General features: G+C 38.5%; 1 protein-coding gene across 7 annotated transcripts in view; it reads right to left on the bottom strand.

Moving 5' to 3' along the window:
• DLGAP1 (DLG associated protein 1) overlaps positions 1-12,840 on the bottom strand; it is an 834,809-nt gene that overhangs the window by 580,434 nt on the left and 241,535 nt on the right. For 6 of the 7 annotated variants that reach the window (XM_073631412.1, XM_073631415.1, XM_073631416.1 and 3 more), the window contains one exon: positions 1,669-1,746. The exons of the other annotated variant lie outside the window; for it this stretch is intronic. The gene's annotated coding sequence lies outside the window, so the exon portion shown is untranslated. The remainder of the gene's footprint in view (positions 1-1,668; positions 1,747-12,840) is intronic. 7 annotated transcript variants of the gene reach the window in all.

Genomic DNA, 12,840 nt, shown 5'->3' with positions numbered 1-12,840 from the left:
TTGGATAGAGTGGAGAAGGATTAGAATGCCTGTTGTTTTTTTTGTTGTCTGTGCCACCATTAAGGAGATTCACCCTCTCTATTTGTCCTGTTTACCATTATCACTGAAAGCAAAAGTAAAAGAAAATCCCAAATTTTTGGGTTGTCCCCAGAAAAGTAGTAGCGGGCGAATCTTCCAATGGGGACACTAGTTCTGGTGACCTGGGGGTCCACAAGGAAATCTCTTGATTTGCAGGGATTTCCTCTCACTTCCCCCTTTGGGACAGGGGTGAAGGGAAATCTCGGCAATGGCACAGATGGCAAAAAAATCTTAAAGGGGTTATAACCTTCCCTTACTCTATCCAAAATGTAAAAAAAAAAGTTTATCTTATAGTTCTACTTTACATATTAAAGTGCATTGTTCATAAAATATATACAGACAATGTGCATTAAAGTAATAAAGTATAAACATATTCTTAACAAGTTCTAAAAGAGCTTTACACAAGCACTTAGCTCTGTAGCTGCAGTTACTGTGGACTAATTCAACCTCAAAGATCATAACAAAGCCTCCAAATTGTAGGCTGAGTCAGTTTCCAAAAGCTCTTGCTGTTTATTTACATAAGAAGCCTGGAAGGCTGCCAAGTTCCCACTCCCAATATAAGGAGAGAGGAGCAGTGATTTTGGTTGTGAATTTGAAATTGGATTTCTCCACAGGGCCTGCAACTAAATAAGTAATTGAGGACTTAGTCTAAAGTTTTTTTCTTTTTTTTACTGATCATTAAAAATATGTAAATACTTCAATGTCCACAGTCTAGGCATTAGTGCATTTTAAGTTCTTCAGCTTTAGTCCTTTCTTAGATTTCTGTACAGTCATGTTTACTGTGGTCTTCATTGAAGCTAGAGCCACACTGTTGACTTTAAGTTGCCCAGTGGGGTTACTTAAAGCAGCAACTCCTCTTGCTGATTTTGGTTTGTGAGGTGGCTGGCTAAGGTCTTTTAGATTGAGGGAAGTTGCATATGCAGTTACTAAACTGTACGAATTATGTCTAGCTGCTGTTGCTACTGAACTACAGGAAAATCTGTTGACAAAGCCTCTTTCCTCCCGTAATTCAATGTTGTCACGGTGGAGGAAGAGGGGTCACAGCCAACAGTGATGTAGCTCTTTCTTTCTAGCTGCCACTGCAAAACTAAGATATAATGTGTTGACAAAGCCTCTTTCCTCCAACAGCCAATATGAGCAACAAGGGCACCATCAATGAGGGGAACCAGGATCAGAGGAGAACAGGAAAGACTTTTTTTTGGATAACAAATGTGTAAACTGACACCTGGCGGTGCCTGCCTTTAGGAAGAACAATTACTTTTAAAAATGTAAAATACCTGACTGGTCCACTTTAAATAATGATATATATGCTTTGCTGCGTAGTTAAAGATGCACTTTAAAACACATATAAAATTAAATTAGTAGTGTAACTGCACAATATAGCATTTAAAAAGTTATTTTAAACACCACATTAAAATATATAAATGCCAAACACAGAACTGTAAATAATATCTTTCTTCTAGACATTTTGGGAAATCAGCTGCTAATACTAGTAACTTCATAGCAGTACAGAATTAGTACATATTTTAGACAAATACATTTTAAAACTTACTGAAATTCACAATACAGTGAAACAAATATGATTGATACCTTTTTGTCAGTTCTTCATTGTCACTAGGCTGATATGAAATGAAATATGCAGGAGCGCTCAATAATGCTAATGCCAATCTAAAAAAGTAGAGGAAAGAAAACTATTACTAAACAAATGATCTAACGTAATTTAAGTGAATAAAAATAATGATCTTTATTAAAATGGATAAGATTAAACTGCAAAGGGCAATAATCTATAACAACTAATTATAAAATATATTATACCATTAACATTTTTTAACTGTTGAATGATTACCTTTGACTGGTAGCTGTAAGTATTTACCATTTATTTATTACAGGTATTTATATAGCACACTAATCCAAGATAGGAAGGCACACATCCGCCATATGCCCTTGTTAAAACATAGCTTTTATTAGCACAACCAGTAAAATTGCTGCAAGAGAAGCTTACATGTTTCGGCAAACAGCCTCAATCATGTTATGATTAAGGTTGTTTGCCAAAACATGTAACCTTCTCTTACTGCAGTTTTTCTGCAGTGCTGATAAAAGAAAATCTCCTAGAGGAAGTCTAACAATAAAAAAAACTTGACATTCTGTTCCTTCACAACTCAATCTAAAACTACCAAAACAAATTTGGCTATTCAAACCCTTTAATCATTTTTAGTTATAAATGCCTAAAACTCACACACTTTTTCAAATTTTAAACACAATTTAAAAGATCCGAATCAAGCAAAAATCCGGCCACTCGATGATTCTTCCTTAGTAAACTTTATTGAAGCACAACAGCAATAACAAAAATAGTAGTAGTATAAATGGTCAAATGTAGTGCTTGTCGACTACAATATGTAGGATGAACCCCCCAACAATTGAGAATTAGGATTGCGGAACATTATAATGATACCCTTAATCACAATGCTAAAAACATTTCAAATTTATCTAAACACTTTAGGTTGGTACATGAGGGGGTGCCTGGATTATTTTTCCTTTTTTGGTTTGGAACAGGTCAAAAGACAGATCAGAGGGGATGATCTTCTGCGTCATGCAAGGTCTGGTGGATCCATATACTTAATACTAGGTTTCCACTCAGCATGCATTGCAGGATGGATGTAATTCTTTTCTTAAAATAGTTTCAAACTAAATTATACTTCATGCTTTTGAATTGATATTGCTATGGCTATATTGTTTGTATTTTCTAGTGCACATCATATGGTTAACATTGGTGACACACACTGTACATCCTGTTTCTGGTAGGATTCCTTTAGTGGACCATTCCCACATGTTTTTAATTTCATCAATCATGTTTTAATTAAGAACGGACCACCCCTGCAAGGTTAAGGGGTTGTACCAGTATATATGATTTTAATTGTGATCTATCTACAGTGCCTTGCAAAAGTATTCACCCAAATTGGCATGTGCGTATATATTCACCCCCTGTTATGAAGTCCATAAAAAGCTCTGGTGCAACCAATTACCCGCAGAAGTCTCATAATTAGTGAAATGATGTCCACCTGTGTGCAATCTAAGTGTCACATGATCTGTCATTACATATAGACGCTTTTTTGAAAGGCCCCAGAGGCTGTAACACCTAAGCAAGAGGCACCACTAACCAAACACTGCCATGAAGACCAAGGAACTCTCCAAACAAGTAAGGGACAATGTTGTTGAGAAGTACAAGTCAGGTTTAGGTTATAAAAAAATATCCAAATCTTTGATGATCCCTAGGAGCACCATCAAATCTATCATAACCAAATGGAAAGAACATGGCACAACAGCAAACCTGCCAAGAGACGGCCACACACCAAAACTCAAGGACCGGGCAAGGAGGGCATTAAGGCAGCACAGAGACCTAAGGTAACCCTGGAGGAGCTGCAGAGTTTCACAGCAGAGACTGGAGTATCTGTACATAGGACCACAATAAGCCGTACGCTCCATAGAGTTGGGCTTTATGGCAGAGTGGCCAAAAGAAAGCCATTACTTTCAGCAAAAAACAAAGTGGCACGTTTTGAGTTTGCGAAAAGGCATGTGGGAGCCTCCCAAAATGTATGAAGGAAGGTGCTCTGGTCTGATGAGACTAAGATTGAACTTTTTGGCCATCAAAGAAAATGCTATGTCTGGCGCAAACCCAACACATCACATCACCCAAAGAACAGTCGGCAGTTGGGACTGGGAAACTGGTCAGAGTTGAGGCAAAGATGGATGGTGCTAAATACAGGGATATTCTTAAGCAAAACCTGTACCACTCTGTGTGTGATTTGAGGCTAGGACGGAGGTTCACCTTCCAGCAGGACAATGACCCCAAACACACTACTAAAGCAACACTTGAGCGGTTTAAGGGGAAACATGTAAATGTGTTGGAGTGGCCTAAGCAAAGCCTAGACCTCAATCCAACAGAAAATCTGTGGTCACACTTAAAGATTGCTGTTCACATGCACATATCATCCAACTTGAAGGAGCTGGAGCAGTTTTGCAAGGAGGAATGGGCAAAAATCCCAATGGTAAGATGTGGCAAGCTCACAGAGACTTATCCAAAGCGACTTGGAGCTGTGATAGCCGTAAAAAGGTGGCTTTACAAAGTATTGACTTTGGGGGGTGAATAGTTGAATAGTTGGGGGTGAATGCAGATTGACTTTTTCTGTTATTTTGTCCTATTTGTTGTTTGCTTCACAATTAAAAAAAATCTTCCAAGTTGTGGGCATGTTCTGTAAATTAAATGATGCAAATCCTCAAACAATCCATGTTAATTCCAGGTTGTGAGGCAACAAAACACGAAAAATACCAAGGGGTGAATACTTTTGCAAGGCACTGTATGCTATGAGTAAGGTTGCGGCCGAAATGCGTTGGCTCATATGGACTCTATTATTGCTGTTGTGCTTCAATAAAGTTTACTTTAGAAGAAGCATTGAGTGGCTGGCTTTTTGCTTGATTCGGAACTTGCAGTAGACATTTGCAGCCAGAGCACCGATACTCTGCTCATATATGGGAGATACGGCAGTAGAGCTTGGGTGAGTGTCTCTGGTGACAATTTAAAATATATCTTGTACTAAGAATACTTTGGAGGCCATTGCTTCTTCTGGAAAAACACATTTCCAGGCTGTAATTCTGATCCTCTTGTTTTAAAACTCTGTGTCACTGATTTGAAACAGGTATGCGGCAAAATCTTCTGAATCTGCTAAGACCTTGCTGTTGAGTCAGCTTAAGTCATTTAAAAAAATACTGAGGCCAGAGGATTAGTTTGGGAACTAACATTTTTAAAAGGAGGTCAACAATGGCAGCTCCAAAGTTTTACTCATGACAGGTTTACTTTAAGGTAGATAAAGCAGGCATATACTCAGCTCCAGTTGCCATGATATCTAAATACCACATTCACCATCTGTTTAGAAACATGTAAGCTTAAAATAGCGTTCTAAATTCATTCTGAATAATTTTATGGATAAAAACTAAACTACTGCATATTGAAACACAGTCTACACAAAGTTTTCATTTTAAATACAGCATATGATTATTATGGTTACAAAAACATGTTTCTATACACAAGAATACCCCTTATAGAAAAGAAACATGAATCCCAATAAAGAAACAGACATTAATATTATGTATAACTAGAGGCTTGCATAATGGGTAGCAAATATACAGATTATATTACAATAGGGCTGCATCCCAAGTTATTTTACAATTTTTTTTCTCCTGACTAGGCATTTGCTCACTGTACATAACTATAACTGTACATATCATGTTGCTTTGCATTTGTTTCCTTTTTTTTAAAACCATCTGTGCCCCCTGTGTGGTATACTGAGTCCATAAGAAGTGCAAACAACCCCACACCATAACCCCCTCCACCAAATGATTTGGACCAGTGCACAAAACAAGGTCCATAAAGATGAAGAAAAAGAGAACGTTGGGACTTTAAATGGGGTGGTGACCTGCTAAGGTCAATTGCCTCCATCCCTATCTAAATGAGACAAACAGGAGGACTGAGGGTTGGGACTTTAGATGAAGCACACAGGTGTAGAAAATTAAAATTTATTGGAAATCAGTAATATGATACATGCGGGTAATCATGAGTAGACATAGATAACCAATGCAATTCATTCAGTAGCTATACATACAGTAATTACAAATTGCCACTTAGTACAACAAACCACATAATACAAATAATGATTTCGTCAGGTAAAACATAATTAGGCATAAAAACATGGCATATAATAGCTCTATTCATTTTGTGGATTCATCCACTCTTCAGGAGCATGCACGTGGATAAATGAATACTATAGTATAGTAATAAAAAGAATATCTATATGGTCTGACCCTGTCAAGGAAAAAAGATTAAGATGGGATAAATAGGAGGTAAAATTACCTAGGAAAACCCCCCAAACCACTCTCAAAAGTACTCACATTCTAGTTGATGACGGCCCATTTGATAGGCTGAAACTCATCGAGGTTAATTTGTGTCATCATGACAATTCCGCCCTAACGTTCATTTCCGGAAGGCTAAAGGCACCCCTACATGTGAGCTGACTAAAGTGTTTTATCTTTTAATACATTTTTAAACAATATTTGCGCAATGAGGTTTTTCTTGTCACATCTATCCACTTGAGGAATATTTATCCCAGGCAACGCCAGTCTAAAGAAGATCTACAGGGGCTGCCCCACATGTGTGTTTGTAAACTCTAAAAAACACAAGCAGAAAAAAAGGCGCCTCTAAGTACAGAAGATTAAAATATTTAATATCCCCAGCGGGATTAAAAACACTTACAATATCAGAAAGTGAAATAAGCATAACATCATTGATGGTAAGAGCGGTCCAGCATCAGGAGGGTCCGCAGCTTGTTGTAAGACTCCCAGGACTATGGGTAAGTAGCAGCAGGGACTCCAATGAAGTTGCTAGCAGATGTTGGAAGATCCTGGAGATGCCTGTGGAGGTCACACGATCCGAGTCTAGGGAAAACGAAGATCCCGGAAGTGACGTCGGCGGTGAGGGACAGCAACCAACATGGAACGGATGTAGTCATCAAAAAGGGATACGTTTCGGAACTGCTATTGGTTCCTTTTTCAACCACGCTGGTTGCTGTCCCTCACCGCCGACGTCACTTCCGGGATCTTCGTTTTCCCTAGACTCGGATCGTGTGACCTCCACCGGCATCTCCAGGATCTTCCAACATCTGCTGGTAACTTCATTGGAGTCCCTGCCGCTACTTACCCACAGTCCTGAGAGTCTTACAACAAGCTGCGGACCCTCCTGATGCTGGATCGCTCTTACCATCAATGATGTTATGCTTATTTCACTTTCTGATCTTGAAAGTGTTTTTAATCCCGCTGGGGATATTAAATATTTTAATCTTCTGCACTTAGAGGCGCCTTTTTTTCTGCTTGTGTTTTTTAGAGTTTGCTTCCACTTTCAAAGCTGCTGCCCTTAGTGTTGAAGAATCACCATTACCACCACTGGACACCCGGTCTCATATAAACATTGCCTGCTTAGTCCTGTTGTCCAGAGCGCCCACAATTTTACATTGTACCCACATGTGTGTCTGACCACACTAGTGATAATTGGTACATTTTGAGGGGTGAGTTTACATCTATGTGGGGGCACCTTGTCTAAGCACATATCAAGTAAGGAATCCTGCATCTATTTTTGAGCAACGAGCACTTAATCTGGGACTTAGAATCTTCACTGTTCAATGATTTAAGTCATCTGAGTTTGAGCACCAGCACTTAATTGGGACTTTGCAACTTTAGCGACTTTAGGTTGCCATTTCACAATGCGGTCTATGTTGTTGTTTTATATACCTATAGCTTAAGAGTGTGTTTTTTTATTTTCCATTTGTTATTGATTTGCACAGCAAATTTATTTTCACTGCAGCTGCTATTGTGGTATCACGATATTTATTATTTTTCTTATCTGTTTTTTTTCCATTGCCGCTTTGGTTATTCAATTAATTATATGTTTTACCTGACCAAATCATTACTTGTATTATGCGATTTGTTGTACTAAGTGGCAATTTGTAATTACTGTATGTATATCTACTGAATACATTGCATTGGTTATCTATGTCTACTCATCATTACCCTCATGTAACATATTACTTATTTCCAATCAATTTACATTTTCTACACCTGCGTGCTTCATCTAGAGTACCAACCCTCAGCGCTCCTGTTTGTCTCAAGGTCCATAAAGACATGGATGAGTGAGTTTGGGGTAGAGGAAATTGACTGGCCTGCACAGAGTCCTGACCTCAACCTGACAGAACACCTTTGGGATGAATTAGAGTGGAGACTGTGAGCCAGGCCTTTCTGTGCAACATCAGTGCCTGACCTCACAAATGCGCTTCTGGAAGAATGGTCAAACATTCCTATAGACACACTCCTAAACCTTGTGGACAGGCTTTTCAGAAGAGTTGAAGCTGCAAAGGGTAGGCCAACTCAATATTGAACCCTACGGACTAAGACTGGGATGCCATTAAAGTTCATGTGTGTGTAAAGGCAGGCATCCCAATACTTTGACAATATAGTGTATCTGGGTTTGGTTTGAGGTTGATTTAATGAACATTAAATAAATGCTAAATCCAAACTTTATTTAACTAAATAGGAATCAAATGTTGAAATTCAATTCTAGACATTTAGGCTAACAGGCATGGGATTTACTTCTACAAGAGCAATATACACATATATATATATGTTTTAATTTCATTTGGCAGGGAGCAGGAATTTTATTAATGCTTAAAGTGAAACATTAAAAATGCAACATTTCTTTAAATAAAATGCCCGGAGTTGCCCTTAATCTGCCTGTGGCATCAGTACGATGTATACAACCTACTACAGCAAAACTGACATTTACAAGGAAAATACAATGCTGATTAAATTGCCAGTAAATGACAGCTTCAGCCTCTTTACTTCTGTTTGTACGCATATGGCCAGGGATTTCCTTCATCTATACCAGATCCTAGATACGGGTCTGGTATAGATATTAGTTTGGGATCCTACGCAATAAAAAAAAAAAAGCACAAAGTTTCCCCCATAATTCATGCCAAGCTCCTTAGGTCTGTTGAGAATTAAAAGGTGACCACATGCAAAAGAAACAATAACAAAAAGGTAAAAAAACACATGGAGTCCCCCCAAATTCCATACTAGACCCCACACAAAAAAAACATTGCGTTCCTCGCAAAACCACACCTGATCCTTATCCAAGCATGCAGCCCGGGAGCCCAGGAAAGAAGACAAGTGTGCATCCCACCTCCTGCACCATACAAGGCCACATGCCCCAATATGTGTCGGGACCATATCTTCATGTCGATGATGACAAGTGCTTCTTGTCCTGGTGGTTGAGGGGGTCTGTGGGCAAAGGGTCTGTGGGTCAGAATCTGTACGCCCCCTTTATTATTAAGGGGGAGAACCTAGATACCACCACCCATGTGAATAAGTAAGGGGTACATAGTACTTATACTCATTTACAAAACAAATGTAAACAGTAAAACAAACATGCATGGTTTTTGACAATCCCTTAAAAAAGTAACACCAAAAAAAGTCCCATGAAGTACATTGATCATCAATCATTTGGTCCAGTGATGTGGATCCACACCAATCATCATGCCTGACTCCAGTTTACCTGCCATATGAAAAAGAGAAAAGGCTGCCTGTCTACACAATTTTACCCCGAAGAATGGTATGTATAAAAAGAGTATGCTGGAATAACCCATCGGTAGGCTGATTTACAGAGGTACCCAAAGTTATATGTTTAAGAATGTGTTGGAGTTGTCCACTTTAGTGAACATCAAAATTTTATTTTACTTCAAACATATTTCACTAAATAAAGCGCATTTTGGGGCTATAACTCGCCAAGTTCTCAGTTCATGAGTGATAACATTAATGTTATATGCAAAGAGGTGATGTCGGAGTCATCCGCTTTAGTTAAAATCAAACTTCTTTATTTCCCCAAATAAATAATTTGTTGCTATGACTTGCCTCAGTTCCCAAGTGATAACATTGATGTTGTATGTGAAGAGGTGATGTCATCAGGTCTGATTTGATCTCTGGAACCCTGATGACTACATTCCATAATTTTTTTTTTTGTCAGTTTATTGTAATTAAAAGAACTACTGAGAATATTCTTAGGTTTGCAGATTTTGGAAAAAGTAATATTTTTGTATTTACATTAAATGCAGATCCATTTACAAACGCCTCCAACACCGTTATAAGCCATTGGGTTGATTTACTAAAACTGGAGAGTACAAAATCTGGTGCAGCTGTGCATGGTAGCCAACCAGCTTCTAACTTCAGCTTCTTCAATTAAGCTTTGACAAAAAAACTGGAAGCTGATTGGTAACTAACAGGAAAACTGTCTTACCCATTAACATCAAATCCCCAAAACCATGTTGAGCATAGCCACCAATCAGGATATTGATTTCATTTTTTCAACAGTTATAAAAACAAAGCTAGGAAAATGATTGGTTGCTAATGTCAATTTACGGTATATATTTTATTTGAGATCTAATAGAACAGCCCCTTTTGTTTTAGAACATAGAAAACATAGGTTTTTCCTAATATACTTCATACACAACAAATACTGGGTCTATGATCCAAGACAGTTCCCCATGGACAAAGAGATTATTTGGAAAGTAAATACTGATAAGGAGCCTGAACTTCATTACTGTTGTTACCATAGAAACAGTTTAGGACAGGTCAGTTTCTGGGGTGGACATACTATTTGTATGGACTCTACAGTTGAAAAATTGACCCGTGACTGGTCTTATATCCCTGATGATGTCCTAACAGTGCTCTTGGTTTGTAGTATCCAATAGTATTCCCTGTCTGGTCAGCATCGAGATATACAGAGTATTCTTTTTCTCTTCACACTATCTGGATTGAAATGGAAGGGAGAGTGCAGGGTATTGTAAAGAGCTGCTGTTTATCTGCATATGTCAAGCTATGGACCTAATTTTCTAATCATGGTGAAAAGATGTACTTGATCAGTAGTTGAATGGATGGCCCAAAATATGGTGACCGCTGGTCAGGTTTACTTTAATATAACATTACCCGAAAATTATTGTGCAATTACATGAAAAAAGTGCATATCATTCTAGCTTTTATTACTTAAGGAATAAATAAATAACGTGTCCAACGTATAAGTAAAGCCGTAGCAGCCCATGTGAATATTATAGTGCTCTACAGCATAATAAAGGGACTCGCATTGGTTCAGGCACCACCAATCATAATATATGAGATTGATCAGATTACTAATAAATGAATTAGTATGCTGCAGTGTTAGCCAATTCTTTGGAATGCCTCCGATCACATATAAGATAGAAGCAGCAGAACCAGGAGGTCTTATAATGATTTTTCAAGAAATCACATATCCAGTAAATAGTATCATCAATTGCTTTAAGCAAAGAAAAGAAAGCACTGTCTTTTTTTCTAAATTCTATAGAATTGTTTGGTGATGTAGCTATGAATATAATTAAGATACAGAACAGGAAATAATAATATCCATTTTAATTAAGCACTGTTAATTGACATTGTGCTGTTCTGAACAGCCAGCATGCAGGGATTAGATGCCATGTGTGTGCTTATGTTGGGTATGTTTTTTCCAGATCGCTCTAGCTATGTGAATCATAAAAGAACTGCTTCTTGCCTGTTGCAGAGAACAGAGAATGGATTTCCTAAAATAATGCTGGAGATGTACGTCATTGTTGCCAGTGGCATCCTCTGTTCATCGAATACCACAAAACCTCCAGGATGTAAAAGACTGATAAGAGCCTCGGCAACAAGGCTGGGATTTAATTGCATGACAGGGATGCTATTTTTATATGTCTGAAAAATATTGATCACGAAACATTATGTTACTCAGTGCTAAAGAAATGTGTTTGTTAACATAATGTTTTAAAATGCATTTTCAAAATTCGATAAATTATATTTTTCCCAACTGTTGCACTTTCTAAATGTCTCCTAAACATTCATTTCACATGGGGTGAATTTACTAAAGGCCAATAGAGTGTGCATTTTGCAAATGCAGTTGCACTAATTTTCCCCAGAGCTTAGAAAGTGTGGTGACGTTCTGCTGATTTCCGTCATCCAATCATGTGCAAGCAAACATTTAAAAAAAAAAATTCTTGCACCTGATTGGATATTCTTTACAAAGTGAAGCTTTACCACATTTGCATCTATTAAGGAAATGAGTGGAACTGCAGTGCACAGTTTATTTTCCTTTAATAAATCAACACCATTGCGTTAGCTTTGTCACCTGAAATAGATCTCAAGCAAAGCCAAACACTAAAATCTTATATAAGCTGGAACGTGTTAATGTAATTTCTAGAGGTGTTTTCAATCTTTTTAAATCTGAGGCTTTCATCTCTAGTATGCCTACTCTGAATGCCTTGTTTAGGCGCCTTCTATTAGCAGGTGACAACAGTTTTTCTAAATGTACTCCAGTGCTGTCATCTTGTCACATGTGCCCTTGGTGGAGGCTACAATTGGCCTTGTTAAATTGCACAGGCATGGTCCATCAGCAGGAAGCCGGTTCAAAGCAATGATGTTCAGCTAACAAGGGAGCAAGTGCATGTGGACAGGAAGGGGCTGGAAAAGACTGAAGGAGATTAGTTGTGAAAACGTTGAAAAATGCAAATACATTACTTAGCACATCCAACGCAAAGCACTGGAGAAAAGTGCAACAGCAAATTTATTCAAAGAAAAAGAGAATTTTAATCTTTTCCAAGGCACTATGGGGGAGATTTACTAAAACTGGCAATACAGAATCTGGTGCAGCTTCTACCAATCAGCTTCTAAGGTCCCTTTCACACCAGCGGACCGATCTCGTCCACCTGTCCTTTTTTTGGTGGACGCAATCAGACCACCCATTGTTCTCTATGGGGTGGTGGATATCAGCAGATGTGTCCGCTGTCACCCAATGGCATCCGGTCTGCTAAAAACAGACGGATGGGGATATGTTCGCCATCCATCTAGCGGATCACATGACATTAGAGTGGAAATGGACATGCAGTCCGTTTCCATCCGACTGCGCCATAGAGAACAGCGGGCCGTTTCCGCTATGCAGAGTGGACACTGACCTGTTATTTGCCTGCTCAGCAGGGATCAGTGGAGAGATCCCCCGCTGAGCAGGCAGATCCACTTGGACAGATTCCACCCCATGTAAAAGGGGCCTTACTTGTTCAATTAAAGGAGTTGTAAAGGAAGAAGTTGTTGCATTGCATTATATGCATTAAG

Source organism: Aquarana catesbeiana, linkage group LG05 (assembly GCF_042186555.1).
Source record: "Aquarana catesbeiana isolate 2022-GZ linkage group LG05, ASM4218655v1, whole genome shotgun sequence".
In the NCBI taxonomy this organism is placed as follows: domain Eukaryota; kingdom Metazoa; phylum Chordata; class Amphibia; order Anura; family Ranidae; genus Aquarana; species Aquarana catesbeiana.
The sequence above is the reverse complement of the archived record's forward strand: the minus strand, read 5'-3'. Positions and strand labels throughout refer to the sequence as shown.